This window comes from Ranitomeya variabilis, chromosome 7 (genome assembly GCF_051348905.1).
Source record: "Ranitomeya variabilis isolate aRanVar5 chromosome 7, aRanVar5.hap1, whole genome shotgun sequence".
NCBI lineage: Eukaryota > Metazoa > Chordata > Amphibia > Anura > Dendrobatidae > Ranitomeya > Ranitomeya variabilis.
Genome location: NC_135238.1, coordinates 140,367,644 through 140,385,397, shown reverse-complemented (window position 1 = coordinate 140,385,397; position 17,754 = coordinate 140,367,644). Strand labels below are relative to the sequence as shown.

At 43.4% G+C, this 17,754-nt stretch overlaps 1 protein-coding gene across 6 annotated transcripts in view; it reads left to right on the top strand.

The window, feature by feature from the left end:
* The window catches only part of PARD3B (par-3 family cell polarity regulator beta), a 2,038,921-nt gene that overhangs the window by 1,733,480 nt on the left and 287,687 nt on the right, over positions 1–17,754 (top strand). The gene's annotated exons all lie outside the window — the stretch shown is intronic.

Here is a 17,754-nt window from a genome sequence, read left to right as displayed (position 1 = left end):
TCCTGGAAATCCCGCGTCTGATTGGTCGAGGCCGCCAGGCCTCGACCAATCAGAGACGGGCACAGCATGGCGACTATGATGTCATAAAGGTTGCCTCGACCAATCAGTGACGGGCACAGTCTGCCGTGAATTCGCCTCGACCAATCAGCGACGGGCACAGTATCGACGTAGATGTCATAATGGTTGCCATGGCGACGATTATGTCATAAAGGTTGCCTCGACCAATCAGCGACGGGCACAGTCTGCCGTGAATTCTGGAATCATCATTGTCCATATACTACGGGGACATGCATATTCTAGAATACCCGATGCATTAGAATCGGGCCACAGTCTAGTATATATATATATATAACATCAAGGTGGTCTCAAAACTGGCTGAAGGCTGAATTCCTGGGTGAATGTGGACACCTCTCTCATTATGTGCTAAGTGTCTCATTTTTTCCTAGTATTTAGAAGAAGTATTACTATTCATATTTCATATATTTCACATTGACATGCTTTAGCATGATAGAGTGCAACTCTTTTTGTATGGAGTTGGCTGCACCTAGTATGCAACTATTCACACTAGCTTGGATGTGCCTGTCAGTCTTTTGTTATTTCTATGTTAGCTCTCTGACCAAGCACTCTGCCCTTCAACATCATGGTGGTTTTAATTACAATTAACTTTTTTGTATAATTTATATATTTATATATAATAATATAATAAATAATATATATTTATATATAATTTATATTTATAATTTAATATATATTTATAATTTATTTATAATTTATATATAATTTGTATAATTTTTGTAAAATTTCACACATTGGTCAGGCAAGGTTTAGTTTAAAAAAACAAATTGAATTGCTCAGGCAATTGTTTACTTTAACATCTCACTAATTTCATTACATTGCACTAATCCTGCCATTCTCAGGTGAGGAGACCAAGACATTTTGGTTTAAACTTGAATAAATCAGAAACATAAACAGGTTTCACATCCTGTTGTACCTGCTTTTTTCAATATAAACACAGCAAAAACTGTTAGCAATGTTCTTTACTGCACTTTTGCTGCTTTTTTGCATTTACTCATTGCTTTCTATGGGTGAAAAAATGCTGCAAAAATGCTGAAAGAAGCGACACACTGCAGTTTTTTTTTCAAAAAAAGCAGCAGTTTTCCAATTCAGTCAGGAATAAATGTGTGTGCATGAAATTTCTGAACTCTCATAGCCTTTGCTGGTACTATAAAAAGCAGCTTTTCATTTGCATAACAAAACACAGTAAAAAAGCACAGCAAACATGCAACGCATGAACATAGCCTAAAAGTAATGTGTGTACAGTGTAAAGTATTATGGTGATATACAGTATGTAAACTGTTATTGCATAATGTAAGTATAGAATAGGATAAGCTTAGGATAGCATAGACATAGAGTAAGGATAATAGGTGTAGCATATTAGACAGGAAGTGGTTAAGTATGGAGCTAGCCCAGTGGGTGGGCACCAGTGGTGATAAAAGGGCACACTTCTTAATTACACAATATTCCAAATTATTATGCAAATTATATGATATTTTTCTCAGATTTTCCTAAATGTTCGGTGCAAATGACAGTCAGTCTAATAAAAGTCATCACCCGTTAGATTATACATCAAATTTTATTTATGGAACCTCCCAATGATAACAGTATAATCTCCAAAATGAATAAAAACTCAAGATGCAATGTTCCAAATTATTAGGCACAGTAGAATTTCTAGACATTTGATATGTTTTAAAGAACTGAAAATGCTCATTTGTGGAATTTGCAGCATTAAGAGGTCACATTCACTGAACAAAAAAGTTACTTAACTCCAAAACATCCTAACAGGCCAAGTTACATGTTAACATAGGACCCCTTCTTTGACATCACCTTCACAATTCTTGCATCCATTGAACTTGTGAGTTTTTGGAGAGTTTCTGCTTGTATTTCTTTGCATGAAGTCAGAATAGCCTCCCAGAGCTGCTGTTTTTATGTGAACTGCTTCTCACCCTCATAGATCTTTTGCTTCATGATACTCCAAAGGTTCTCTATAGGGTTGAGGTCAGGGGAAGATGGTGGCCACACCATGAGTTTATGTCTTTTTATGCCCATAGCAGCCAATGACTCGGAGGTTTTCTTTGCAGCATGAGATGGTGCATTGTCATACATGAAGATGATTTTGCTCCTGAAGGCACTTTCAGCTTTTTATATCATGGAAGAAAGTTGTCAGTCAGAAACTCTACATACTTTGCAGAGGTCATTTTCACTTCTTCAGGAACCTTAAAGGGCCCTACCAGCTGTTTCCCCATAATTCCAGCCCAAAACATGACTTCTCCACCTCCTTGCTGACGTTGCAGCCTTGTTGGGACATGATGGCCATCCACCAACCATCCACTACTCCATCCATCTGGACCATCCAGAATTGCTCGACACTCATCAATAAACAAGACTGTTTGGAAATTGGTCTTCATGTAAGTCTGGGCCCACTGCAACCATTTCTGCTTGTGAACACTGTTTAGGGGTGGCCGAATAGTAGGTTTATGCACCACAGCAAGCCTTTGGAGGATCCTACACCTTGAGGATCGAGGGACTCCAGAGGCACCAGTAGCTTCAAATAACTGTTTTCTGCTTTGTAATGGTATTTTGGCAGCTGCTCTCTTAATCCAATGAATTTGTCTGGCAGAAACCTTCCTCATTATGCCTTTATCTGCATGAACTCTGGCTGTGCTCTGTTTCAGTCACAAATCTCTTCACAGTATGATGATCACTCTTAAGGTTTCGTGAAATATCTAATGCTTTCATCCATTGACCAAGGCATTGCACTATTTATTGTTTTTCGGCAGCAGAGAGATCCTTTTTCTTTCCCATGTTTCTTGAAAACTGTGGCCTGCTTAATAATGTGGAACATCATTTTTAAGTAGTTTTACTTTAATTAGAATCACCTGGAAAACTAATTATCACATGTGTTTAAGATTGATTTCGGTGATCCATTGAGCCCTGAGACACAATACTATCCATGAGTTTATTTGAAAAACAAAACAATTAAATCTTTATGACACTTAAATCCAATTTGCATAATAATTTGGAACACGTTGTAGATAGTTCAGAGTGAGTTAGTGAAGTGCCTAGTGAAGGCCAAGTTCAGATGTGGTAGATTCCTAGGGGCAGCTTGTGTCACTTGTTCCATGCAGTGGAAGTCATCACTGGCATCCTGAGAGGTCACTCCTATCATGTCCAGAGCCTAAGGTCTGTAAAGGGCTAGAAGGAAATAAAAAGCGCAATAGGGTCTTATCTGGGTATATGGAGATAAATTCTATTCAAATTTACCCACCAGATTGAGCCTGTTATGGACCTGGTGGTTAGGAGCACCCGAAGTGACCTGATGGTTGAAACAGAAAACCTGGGACAAGCTCTGAGGAGGTGGTAACTCTACTGACCGCAATCCCTAATCCTATCACACACACTAGAAATAGCCGTGGAGCGTACCTAACTCTCCCTAGACGCCTCTTCACAGCCTAAGAGCTAACTACCCCTAAAGATAGAAATAGCAGCCTCCCTTGCCTCAGAGAAATTCCCCAAAGTAAAGGTAGCCCCCAACAAATATTAACTGTGAGTTAAGAGGGAAGTGACAAACACAGGAATGAAACAGATTTAGCAAAGGAGGCCGAATCTTCTCTAGATAGACAGAGGATAGGAAAGGGAACTATGCGGTCAGTATTAAAACTACAAAAACCACGCAGAGTGTGCAAAAAGACCTCAACACCGACTCACGGTGTGGAGGTGCAGCTCTGCACCCCCAGAGCTTCCAGCTAGCAAGGAAATATCATAATAGCAAGCTGGACTAGAAACATAGCATGTACTGAAAAATATATTCAAAAATCGATGAACAGCAAATGACTAGCAAGGACTTAGCTTCTGCTGGAGTAGACAGGTCATCTGAGAAATCCAAGAGAGATCTGAACCAGTACTGAGACATTGACAGCTGGCATGAACTAACGACCTGGGCAGAGTTAAATAGGGAAGCCAGCAGAAGCAATAAATGAGGGCAGCTGAGAAAGCCAACCTCAAAGATCAGCAGTTCCACTCAAAGCCACCAGAGGGTGTCCAAGGACAGAACTCACCAAAGTACCATTCACGACCACAGGAGGGAGCCCGAGAATGGAATTTACAACATGAGCCCCAACACAGGCTCATAAAGACGTAAGCTGCTGCAGAGCCACCGGTCTCCCAGTGACCAACCAAAGATAAAAAAATGGAATATAGAGGTAGATCCTTCTCTGCGCCGCTTATAAATTAGAAGTCCAATTAAATAATCCAATGAAAAAGTGGCTTTATTAAACGCGTTACAGAGCACCATGGCTCCTTCATCAGGATACCACATAGAATGTACCATACATTCTATGTGGTATCCTGATGAAGGAGCCGTGGTGCTCCGAAATGCGTTGAATAAAGCCACTTTTTCATTGGATTATTTAATTGGACTTCTAATTTATAAGCGGCGCAGAGAAGGATCTACCTTTATATCCCATTTTTAATCAGAGCCTAATGTCTGGCATAGGAGCTACCGGAAACATCTTGTCCTCTGAAGTGCAGGGAAAGATGGACAGGGGCCAGCACAGATGGAAGATGATAGCTGCTCCCTGGTGCACTGCCGAGGTGAACTGGAAATCCCTGAGACTGATAGAATCAGTGGGCTTGAGAGTAGTCCAGGATGAGCTAGCGACGGGAAAGAAGAGGAGTTGTGCTAAGAAGGAGAAAAATGTGAATTACTGTGCCCTATCCCACCGTTGCCCACCTGATGAACTTGGACTGCTTAGTAAAACTTTGACTGTTACAAAGAACTTGGTGTCCCATGCATTGTGTGTGGCGTCTCCTGAGGTCAGAAGCCTGTAGACAGTGGAGGCCTGCGGTCTACAAGTGAATGTGATGCACCCTATTCCCTACAGCACACTGGGACTGGGACACCACCTTGTATGTAAAGTGCTAGAGCTAAACCAGACAGCAGCTCAGTCACAACTACAGCTCTGCAGCACTTTACACCAACAGTTATGCCTCACCAAGAGTTCATTTGTTGAATCACCTGTCATCAAGAAGTGTTTGTTACCATCAGGTGTGGTTTGCAGTGGCATTGTTAGTACACAGTTTCATACAGTGATGAACCCTATTCCACAACTGTACTAAACCAGTACATGGCAAGAATCGATAAACTAAATAAAGAGAAATAACAGTCCATCATTACTTTAAGACCTGAAAGTCAGTCAATCACGAAAATTGCTAGAACCTTGAAAATATACAGTACTCAAGTCCAGACAGGAAAACTATCAATCGCTATGAAGAAATTGGCTTCCATGAGGTCTGCCCCAGAAAATGAAGACCAATAATTACTTCTGCAACAGAGGAAAAATTAATCAAAGTTACCAGCCTTAGAAACCGCAAATTGAAAGGACCTCAGATAACATTTCTTATAAATGATGCACAGAAATTAAGTAGCGGACACATCTCAACATCAACCATCCAGAGGAGACTGCGAGAAGAAACCCTTTCTGATCCAATTGCTGAACTACAGAGATCATAAACAAAAGAGAATTGTTTGGCCAAAGCAGTACAATGACTTTACATTAAATCAATGAAATTCGGTGCTGGGGTCTGATAAGTAAAACTTAAGGCATCAAAACTATGAATTAACACATGTGGAATTATATACTTAACAAAAAAAGTGTGAAACAGCTGAAATTATGTCTTATATTCTAGGTTCTTCAAAGTAGCCTCCTTTTGCTTTGATGACTGCTTTGCACACTCTTGGCATTCTCTTCATGAGCTTCAAGAGGTAGTCACTGGGAATGGTCTTCCAACAATCTTGAAGGAGTTCCCAGAGATGCTTAGCACTTGTTGGCCCTTTTGCCTTCACTCTGCGGTCCAGCTCACCCCAAACCATCTCGATTGGGTGCAGGTCTGGTGACTGTGGAGGTCAGGTCATCTGGTGTAGCACCCCATCACTCTCCTTCTTGGTCAAATAGCCCTTACACAGCCTGAAGGTGTGTTTGGGGTCATTGTCCTGTTGAAAAATAAATGATGGTCCAACTAAACGCAAACTGTATGGAATAGCATGCCGCTGAAAAATGCTGTGGTAGCCATGCTGGTTCAGTATGCCTTCAATTTTGAATAAATCCCCAAACATGTCACCAGCAAAGCACCCCCACATCATCATACCTCCTCCTCCATGCTTCACGGTGGGAACCAGGCATGTAGAGTCCATCCGTTCACCTTTTCTGTGTCGCACAAAGACACGTTGGTTGGAACCAAAGATCTCAAATTTGGTCTCTTCAGACCAAAGCACCGATTTCCACTGGTTTAGTGTCCATTCCTTGTGTTCTTTAGCCCAAACAAGTCTCTTCTGCTTGTTGCCTGTCCTTAGCAGTGGTTTCCTAGCAGCTATTTTACCATAAAGGCCTGCTGCACAAACTCTCCTCTTAACAGTTGTTGTAGAGATGTGTATGCTGCTAGAACTCTGTGTGGCATTGACCTGGTCTCTAATCTGAGCTGCTGTTAACCTGCGATTTCTGAGGCTGGTGACTCGGATAAACTTATCCTCAGAAGCAGAGGTGACTCTTGGTCTTCCTTTCCTGGGGCGGAACTCATGTGAGCCAGTTTCTTTGTAGCACTTGATGGTTTTTGCCACTGCTCTTGGGGACACTTTCAAAGTTTTCCCAATTTTTCGGACTGACTGACGTTAATGTATTAAAGTAATGATGGCCACTCGTTTTTCTTTACTTAGCTGCTTTTTTCTTGACATAATACAAATTCTAACAGACTATTCAGTAGGAGTATCAGCTGTGTATCCACCAGACTTCTGCACAACACAACTGATGGTCCCAACTCCATTTATAAGTCAAGAAATCCCACTTATTAAACCTGACAGGGCACACCTGTGAAGTGAAAACCATTCCCGGTGACTACCTCTTGAAGCTCATCAAGAGAATGCCAAGAGTGTGCAAAGCAGTCATCAAAGCAAAAGGTGGCTACTTTGAAGAACCAAGAATATAAGACATAATTTCAGTTGTTTCACACTTTTTTGTTAAGTATATCATTCCACATGTTTTAATTCATAGTTTTGATTAGGGTTGAGCGAAACGGGTCGACCATTTTCAGAAGTCGACGACTTTTGGCAAAGTCGGGTTTCATGAAACCCGACCCGACCCCTGTGTGGGGTCGGCCATGAGGTCGGTGATCTTCCGAATCTGGTATCGGGATTCCGATACCGAGTTCCGATATGTTTGCGATATCGGAAATCGGTATCAGAATCCACATTTAAGTGTAAAATAAAGAATTAAAATAAAAAATATTGATATGCTCACCTCTCCGACGCAGCCTGGACATCGCCGCTGGTAACCGGCATCTTCCGTTCCTAAAAATGGCGCTTGAAAGACCTTTCGAATGCTTCACGGCTTGTGATTGGTCGCGGCGGCCCACGTGACCGCTGAGCGACCAATCACAAGCCGGTGACGTAATTCTAGGTCCTGTTCTGGTTCTCAGGTACATGAGAATTACGTCACGGCTTGTGATTGGTCGCTGAGCGGTCACGTGGCCCGCCGCGACCAATCACAAAGCCGTGACATCATCGGAAGGTCCTTCACGCGTTCATTCTTAAGAAGGAAGGCTGCCGGAAAGAAGCCGAGGGTGAGTATATTCCTATTAGGTATATACTCACCCTCGTACGCGCCCTGCTTCTTTCCGGCAGCCTTCCTTCTTAAGAATGAATGCGTGAAGGACCTTCCGATGATGTCACGGCTTTGTGATTGGTCGCAGGATGGGAGGTGGAGCCGCATATTCATTTCTGCAATGAGCGGGACCATGTGACCGCAGGAAGAATCTGCAGTGCTGGAAGAAGCAGGGACGTCCAGGGACCGCGCCGGGAGTAGGTAAGTATAATTAGAGAGCCCCCGCCACCCCACCCCTGCTTCCCGCCACTACTCACATACAAATTATGTCTGCACACCTCCGGGCAGCTGCAAATAACAGGACAAATAAAGATCGGCTTGAGGGACCCCTCAGCAGCAGGAGGAGGAGGACGCAGCAACAGCAAGTTGCAGCTTTTTAGGTTTAAAAAGTGCAAGCTGCGGCACTCAGCCACTCACCCAAGCAGCTGCGGCAGCTGCCTTAGACCAGTCCTCTCCTTTCCTTTGTGGCCGAAGGTCTGAAGGACCTGTGGACACGCCTCTTTAGGTCACAAGGTTGGATCACGTGACCGCATTGAATCCATCTTCCCCCATGTAACTGGAGGACCTGCGGTGACGGCTCCCTGCTGCGGGTCACTCACAAATGGTGGGTCATCATGGGTCATTTCATTCTCCTTCACTACTGTCCATGGGGACCCTAAGTAGTCTGGGCCCCGTCGCAGCTGCGACCGCTGCGACCGCGGTAGTTACGCCCCTGCTCTCAATCCCATCCACTATGTCATTAATAAAGAGGTTAAAATGAATCGGTCCTAGCACATATCCGTGCAGCACCCCACTGCTGATTATATCCCATATAGAGAACGTACCACTTATGACAACTTTGTTTCCTGTCATTTAGTTAATTCCTTAACCATATGCATATAGTTTCCCTCTGTCCCTGCTTCTGTAGCTTCAACATAAGGCTGATATGTGGTACAGTATCAAATGCCTTTACAAAGTCCAGATAAAGCACATTAGCTGCATTATCAACATCCAAATTTACACTTACTTCCTCATAGAAACCCAACATGTTAGTTAGACACGACCTAACTTTCATGAATCCATGCTGGTTGTCAGTTATTATATTATTCTCTGCAATTTATTTCTGCAGGTCATCTCTTATAATGCCCTCAAAATTTTGCACACTACTGTCGTCATGCTTACCGGATGGTAGTTTCCTGACTCAACCTTCTTACCTTTCTTAAATATAGGTACCATATCAGCCATCCTCCAATCTTGTTGCACCACCCCGTTACAAAAGAGTATAGCAATATAAGATACAGCGGTCTGTCAAATACTGAGCTCAATTCCCTCAGTATCCGTGGATCAATGCCTCCTTGGATTTGTCAATGTTTAATTTGCTCAGACACAGGCGTACTTTATCTTGTGTTAAACTAATTATATCTGGTGGTGAACTTTGATTTTTGCCTTGTTGAATGATCCCTGGAAGTTAGTTCATTGGAAAACATGGATGGAAAGTACCTGTTTAATACCTTAGCCTTTTCTTTGTCCTCTATTATTATCTTGTTATCATAGCTGCCTATAACATCATTTTTTCCTTTTTGGCATTGATGTATTTATAAACATTTTTTGGATTTATTTTAATGTCACTAACAATTTGTTTCACTGTGGATGACTTTACCAGTAGAGATAAGCCACCTCCCTGGTGTTCGGGTTCGGTTCATCGAACAGGGACGTGTTCGATGAACCGTTCAATGAACATTCGACGAACACCGTCGAACCCCATTGAAACCAATGGCAGGCAAACACAAACACATACAAACACATGGAAAACACATAGAAAACACCTTAAAAGGTGTCCAAAAGCAGACAAACTGCTCAGAAGGCACAACAAACACAAGGAAAAGTCACAACTACATATACTGTAATCATGCGAAAAGAAAAGAGGTGGAGAAGTAAAAGGAGGAGGAGACACAGATATAGGCATGTCATGCCCTTCTAAAATCAACTAAGGCTGGAGTAAAAATCTAAACTCACTCTACCAACACCCAGACGTCTTGGCAAAAAAAATAAAAAAATAAATATCTTTAGGTAGAATGGCGGCGGGTGCATTCAGAACACTTTCCTTTGAAGACGTAGTGGTACCCCCGTTGGGAGTTGTGCCAAAAAATGAACCCAATACATTCAGACTAATCCACCAATTGTCATATCCAAGGGGCAGGTCAGTAAACGACAACATCGACGCGGAACCAAGTACAGTACTATGTACTGTACCTCCTTGGACAAGGCAATCAGGTGGGTCAAGAAGTTGGGAAGGGGCAACCTAATGGCTAAAACAGACATTGAGGGGGCGTTCCGGTTACTACCTGTGCCTCCGAATAGTGTCCTCCCATTGGGCTGCTTCTGTGAAGGAGCATACTACATAGATCGCTGTTTGCCCATGGGGTGCTCCATATCCTGCTCACTATTTGAGGCGTTTAGTTGCTTCCTCGAATGTGTTGTCACGGACGTTTGTAAGGCGGCACATACTATCCATTACCTCGACGACTTCTTATGCCTGGGCCCAAAAGATTCGCCACAGTGTGAAAACACGCGGTAGTCCACCTGTGAGAAGGAGAGATCTGGAGGGAGAGCGGACACCCCAGAGCCGAGGGGTTAGATTGAGAAAAAAAGAAGGCGGTGTTGCTTGCTTCATGGGTGGGAAACTCTGCTGAGTAGCAGAAATTGCTACTAGGCCCAAGAGGATTTCCTGGGCCAGATGCCATTACAAAATAGTACTTAGGTAAACAGGCGGTGTAGCTTGCTTCATGGGTGGGGTACGCTGCTGAGTAGCACCAAATTCTACTAGGCCCAAAAGGATTTCCTGGGCCAGATGCCATTAAAAATAGTACTTAGGTAAACAGGCGGTGTAGCTTGCTTCATGGGTGGGGTACGCTGCTGAGTAGCACTAAATTCTACAAGGCCCAAAAGGATTTCCAGGGCTAGATGCCTTTACAAAACAGTAGTTAGGTAAACAGGCTGTGGGTGGCTGGGCTACTCTGCTGACTAGCAGACACTGAAGCTTTGGAGCAGACCTCTGAATCCCAGTGTCACGGGGAGGCTAGGTGAGCGAGAGCTAATAACCCGGGCCCCTGCAATTTCCCTCAGACTAGGGAAATCCTGACTGACCCTCTACCTGGAGTTTACACTGATGGTGTGCATGTCCAGGCCTCGAACCTCACCCTGTCTCCTGTTTCAACCCTAGGCTGAAACCTCCGCCCACCACCCAGTGAAGAGGTAATACACCAATACCCACAGTAAGCACAGACAAGGATAAAGGAAAATATACACCACGCCGCAGTCACTCAGGAATACACTATAAATGTGCAGGGCAAAATAAATACAAATATAGGAAGGAGTAAATAAGACAAAGGAAAATACACCACCAGCAGTGAATCTCCAACAACCAGCTCTCCACTCCAGACCGAGATAACAACGCACAAGACAGAAGCTATAATCGGCGACGCCCAATGATCAGGAGAACTATTTAAAGGCAATGGGTATGGCCCAGCTTCCAATCTGAGGATCAGGTAAATTAACACCGGAACAGCTAGACAGAATCCAGCTGACGCCAATGAGCACATAGTGGTCAAAAGCGGAATTACCGCTGTCTGTCGAACGACCTGGTCTGAACAGCGTCCGACATGACACCCAGGTCATAGTATGAGTAAACAACACTGCAGACGACCCCACCCACCTGGAATTGACGATGGCAACATCATGTAAAACTCAGCAAGGGGACTAAATAAAAGAGTCTCCATTTTTTCAAAAAATTCGGCCACAGATACCACTTAAGTGGCATTAATTTCACCAGAGTTTTTTAAAACGGTTGGTGAGGTGATTTTCAAAAATCATCAAGCTTTCAGTCTTCCCAAGATGACACAGGGGTAGAAAAGTCCTTGCGGATCCAGGATTTGTTCATCTTGATGAACGTTAGTCTGTCTACATTGTCACTGGACAGCCGCGTGCATTTATCTGTCAGCACACCACCAGCAGCGCTGAACACACGTTCAGAGAGAACGCTGGCTGCGGGGCACGACAAGATCTCCAAGGTATGAGTGGCGAGCTCAGGCCATTTTTCAAGATTGGAAGCCCAAAATGAGCAAGGGTCCAGTTCCACAGTCATGGCATCGATGTTAACTTGGAGATACTCTTGTACCATCCTCTCTAGGCAATGGCTATGCGTCAGACTTCTTGTCTCCTGTGGCATTGGAAAGGATGGTCTAAAAAAATCTTGAAACGATTGGAAAAAATTGCTGTTACCACCAGATATGATATTACTGTTGCGGTTAGAGTGATGACTTGATAGTCCCACGGTTGGCAAGTTAGAACTCAGAGATTGACTACGTGCACCACTGGTGTTTTGTGGAAAAGCAGATGTTAGATTCTGTAACAGTCTCTGCTGATACTCCTGCATGCGTGAATCCCTTTCTATGGCAGGAATTATTTCGCCAAATTTGCTTTTGTACCGGGGATCTAAGAGTGTGACAACCCAGTAGTCAGCATTACTTCGGATTCTGACAATCCGAGGGTCATGTTGCAGGTAGTGCAGCAAGAAGGCACTCATGTGTCTTGCGCATCCAGGAGGACCAAGTCCTTGTTGTCTTGGTGGTGGCGAGGTGAGAATCATGCTTCCTTCGTCTGTCCTCTCCCCCCAACCTCGCACAACAGAAATTTGATCAAGGTCTCCCTCATCTGATGAGTCTTCCATGCCCAGCGCCAGTTCGTCCTCCACTTCTTCCTCGCCTCCTGCACCTTCCTCAACAGTTTGGCTGCTACCATGCGCCCTCAGTAATCCCCCTCCCCCAGCCTCCAATGCCAGCCGCCTTGGTGCTGCCAGCCTTCCTGACCTTGGAGATATGATCCCTTCCGCATACAACTCCTCCTGTTTCTCCTCCTCCTCTTGTTCCACCACCTGACTCCAAACACTGTGTAAGGTGTGCTCCAGCATGTAAATCACTGGAATGGTCATGCTGATAATGGCATCGTCAGCACTAAACATCTTCGTTGCTATTTCAAAACTGTGCAGAAGGGTGCATAGGTCCCAGATCTGAGACCACTCCTGCAGCGTGACTTGCCCCACCTCTTGAGCTCGTTAGCCCAGGCTATACATCATAACGCATTACACCAGGGCTGGTTGGACAGTGCAGACACTGCTCCTAGGCCCCAAACTATTAACTGGATTAGATGCAGTAAAAATTGAGATACACAGGCGGTATAGTTTGTTTCACAGGCGGGCTATTCTGCTGACGTGCAGACACTGCTCCTAGGCCCAAAACTATTAACTGGATTAGATGCAGTGAAAATAGAGATACACAGGCGGTATAGTTAGTTTCACAGGCAGGCTACTCTGCTGACGTGCAGACACTGCTACTAAGCCCAAAACCCCAAAACTATTTACTGGGTTAGATGCAGTAAAAATTGAGATACACAGGCGATGTAGCTCGCTTCACAGGCGAGCTACTCAGATGACTATCAGACAATGCTACTAGCCCAAAAGGATTGGCTGAGCTAGATTACACCAAATGCTGTGACTAACACTTACACAGCACTGGCTCAGACCTGCCTGGCAAACAGTGCTATGAACTGCTGTAACCTACCCTGAAAAGGGCTGATATTACAACTAGTCCCGACTCCTCCCGACTCCCTAAACCTATCTCTCTGACAATTTGCTCCAAAAAAACACTCTTAGTCTGTATAGCGCCCACAGCAGCAGCGGTGCCGTCTAACACTAAGCTGCAGCAGTGAGGAAATGGTGGCGACGGGTCAAATGGCTGGTTCTTATAGGGCAAGGACATGTGACATACACAGCCAATGACACATGCCCTTGCTTGTGTGCATCACATGCACATTCCTGTGTGTGTGCACTGCTGATAGGCTGAGGGACTGCACCGCCTCTCTGTAAATGCAGAAAAAAAAATGGAGATCGGCATTATTTCAGCACAGATCTATCCTCCGCCCCCCCTTTCCCCCGCTCACTATACACTGAAACAGTCCATTAACAATGATAAACAGTTTTAATCAAGCTGGGCTTTTGGTGAACGAGCCGAATTTTAAGCAAATTGTTCGGGTTCGTCGAGCGACTCGAACGCCACCCAAAACAGCTCGAATTTGAAATTGGCGAACAGTTCGACTCAAACACCGCTCATCTCTATATACCAGCTTGATTTCTTTTTTTCATTTTTTACTTAGATCTTTACGCTCCTGTAATACTCTTTCCGTACTCTCGGCCTTCAGGATTTTGAATGCCCTTTGTTTTAGTCTGATTAAACTTTGTAATGTCTTAGTTATCCATAATGGTTTCTTGCTATTCTTGGACATTTTATTACCAGAGGGTATAAGTTTTCTACATGATTCTAGTAGTATATCCTTAAACATGCCCCATTTATGGTCAGTATCTCCATTTACCATGAGATGGTCCTAGGTTACATGATTAAGCTCTTTCCTTAATTTGTTCAAATAAGATATCCTAAAGTTCCAGGTTTTGGCATTTCCCCTTTTGAATGGTTGATTGAAAATTACTTTGAAGCTTAGAATATTATGGTCACTGCATCCTAATTGCTCCCTGACCTGTAGATCTGAAATTCTATCAGGTTTATTTGAAAGAACCAGATCCAGCAGATTACCCCCCTGGTCTGTACATCAACCGCTGAGAGAGGTAATTGTCCTGAATTATGGATAAGAACTTTCAGCTTTTAGCACAACCAGAAGATTCTATGTCCCATTGAATGTCTGGATAGTTAAAATCCCCCATAATAAGGGCCCTATTATTATTTGCTGCCTTTTAATTTGCTGCAGCATTTCCTCCTTTACCTTTTCAGCTATATTAGGAGGCTTGCAGCAAACTCCATTTAGCAGCTTTCCATTATTGCCGTCCCTATGTAGATTTACCCATACTGACTCTACATTGTCGCAGCTCCCCCCAATGTTGTCATTGAGCATTGGTCTTAAGTTAGATTTAATAAAAATGCACACCCCTCCACCTTTTATGTCTTTTCTATCTTTTCTAAATGTACTGTAACCCTCTATGTTTGTCATTCAGTCATGGCTTTCCTCCAGCTAGGTCTCCGTGATGCCCACCACATCTTATTTTGTGGCTGACATAAGAGTCTCCAGTTCATTCATTTTGTTTGCAAGACTTCTTGCATTTGCCAGTAGACATTTAATATTATTAGCACATTTATTACTCCTTCTCACCTTCCTATGTTTCTTGTTTCTGTCCCAGCTGCCCTAAATCCTCAGTAATCTCAACTGTTTCATTCTCTCGATCTACTCTGTCTATCCCGATGGCAGATGACCCTGTGTGTCCTACTAATTATAGTGTCCTTTGGCCTTTGCTGCACTCCTATTGTTTTACTGGTTGCTAGGATCAATGTCCTGCTGTAGTGTTCCCAGTTCTTGGCTTGCATTCCTAATATCAGCCAAACAGGCATATTTATTATGGTTGTGCCAGATCAGGACTGGGCTTCCTGACACTTTTCCCCATACCCCTTCTTGTAACATTAACCACAGCTACTTACATCTCTGTCATGATCTTACCCACCTCCACCCTCCACCATATCACTGGCCGCAGCCAGCTCAAGCTCAGTGAGATCTAAACTCCTCTTCGGGTTTGCAATTCTCCTGAGTGTTGCAAGCTGCACATTTAGGCCGATGTCACACTTGCGTGTGCAATGCAAGAAACTCGCATCAATTCCTGGCATTGCCATCGGCGGTTTGGACCTGAGCGTTCAGCTTCATAGAAATATATGCAGCCGCACAGTCCGGTCCCGAGTGCCGGCGGCAGTGCCAGGTATTGATGCGAGAGTCTCGCACGAGTTTCTCGCATTGCACACGCAAGTGTGACACCGGCCTTAGATCCATTACCTGGGCTTTCAAACATGTAACTCGCTAACATCAAGTTCAGATATATTCACCCTCAAACTGCTGTTCAAGGCATGCATACATCTCACAAGACGTACACCGGGTAGCGTTGTCCATGGAATAAATACTAATGGGGATAAACAGTACAAATAAAAGCAGAAAAACACCAAACACCAAAAGAGTGCACATTACATGACATTGCATGAACAGCTGTGTGCACATTTTTGACAACTATATCTACATTGAGTGTGTATGTGTAAATAAATAAAGATGAGCAAGTACTAGAATGCGCAGATGCTCGTTACTCGAACCAAATAATTCCTAATGCTCGGATGCTCAATTCGAGTAACAAGTATAACTGGAGTCAATGGGAAATCCGAGCATTTTTCAAGTAGATCCTACAAGGAGGTCTGGAGGGCAATGAAAATGTTGAAATGGATGGAAACAGTTCTGAATCGAATGAGAGCAGCATGGGAAAGATCCATTGAAGCATCTCTGTCTCCCAGATCGGTGCTAAGAACATAGGTGTCACACTTTTACTCCACATTAAGGACTGACAATAAAACATTCAAAATTGATAAGAAATTGGAGTTTACAGCAAAAAAAGATGTTTAACATTCTTTCCTGTAAAATGACTTGTATATAAGGCAATGTTTAAAAAGGATTAAGAAAATATTTTAAGTAAACCAAAATAGAAATTTGTATTTAAAAATTGGACATCTCAGTGTAATATATGAAGTCAGCAAAAACTGCCAAAAATGTGATGGAAGATGGACTCAGAAATACCTTGTATTAGACATGAAAGAGGGCCTCATACACATTTTGTTCAAATTGTCATGTAGTGGTACTCCTAGACTCATAAAGTCCAAAGGCTGCCAAAAATTACAAGCAGGGTCATCCATACACCATTGAAGGCACCAAATGTAGTACCCCATTCAAATATTGTGAACAAAGTATAGTTGGGGTACTCCTACACTCATAAAAGTTCTGCACAGTGCAAAGCCTGGCAAAAAAATGGATGGCCTCATTAACACATTAAGAAAGTGTAGTTGATGCTTTGGCCAGAAGCTCTGACAAATCTAGGTATGTTTTCAGAAACCCCTGAAATACGTAGTTGAGCACTTGCCAAGCATGGTATGTGTGTGAGCTTGCCAAGTACTACCAGGTCACATCCATTATCACACACGACCATGCCTGGTTGAAGGCTCAGCAGCAAAATTAACAGATCTGTCTGGTCTGTTATTTCTTTAAGTACTCTGCCTTGGTGTGCGGTTTGTCTCCTAGACAAATTAATTTCAGCAGAGCCTGGAACCACTTCGCTGAGGCAGTGCTGCAGAGCTTCCAGCTTATGTGTGCTCTGAGATATCACATCATGGCTGGAGGATAAGGAGGAGCAGGAGGTGGTGCAGGAACTGGTGTAGGAGGTGGAGGAAACCCTGATAGAATTAGTGTCATCAATCCTCGGCGTCAGTACCCCATATTCCGTGCCAGGGTGGGACTTGGCCCTGGCCTCCACAATGTTCTCCAAGTGTACCGTCAATGAAATGTAGCATCCCTGGTTACAAGCACTTGTCCACATGTCAGTCGTGAAGTTGAAAATCCCAGTAAGTGCATTGGTAAGGACACGGGTGATCTAGTATGTGTCTAGTATGTGAGGGTGGAGAAAGGAATCATTGATACATTGAAAGAAAGGTTAGTGACAGTAATTGTGAATCGCCTCTCAGGGCTGCTAGAAATTTCTTCTTGTCCAGCACTTAGGCAGGAAAATAATGAGAGGTGACTGCACATGTGCATAGCTCTATTTGTCCATTTCTTTTGGAGTTAAGGCTCATTGAATCATCAGTTTTCTTTGTATGAGTTTTGTATGTGCTTTTCACGGATAAAACTCATACTTAGTATAGTCTGTGTGGCTGTTCACATCTGATTTGTTTTTCACACTGACTGGTCCTTGTAAAATTGTGAAGACATGTCAGATATATTGATCCGAACGTTCAATCAATATAATTAATGCTTGTCTATGGACCTGAGGAAAAAATCAGACAGCACTTAAATGCTATAAGAGCTGTCTGTTTTTCAAGGTCTTCTAGATACAAGAAGAGAGAAAAACCTTTGGGTGCACTACAATTCACCAAGTTCATGTTTAAAAAAAAAAAAGAGAAAAACAACTCTGAAATTGTTGTAT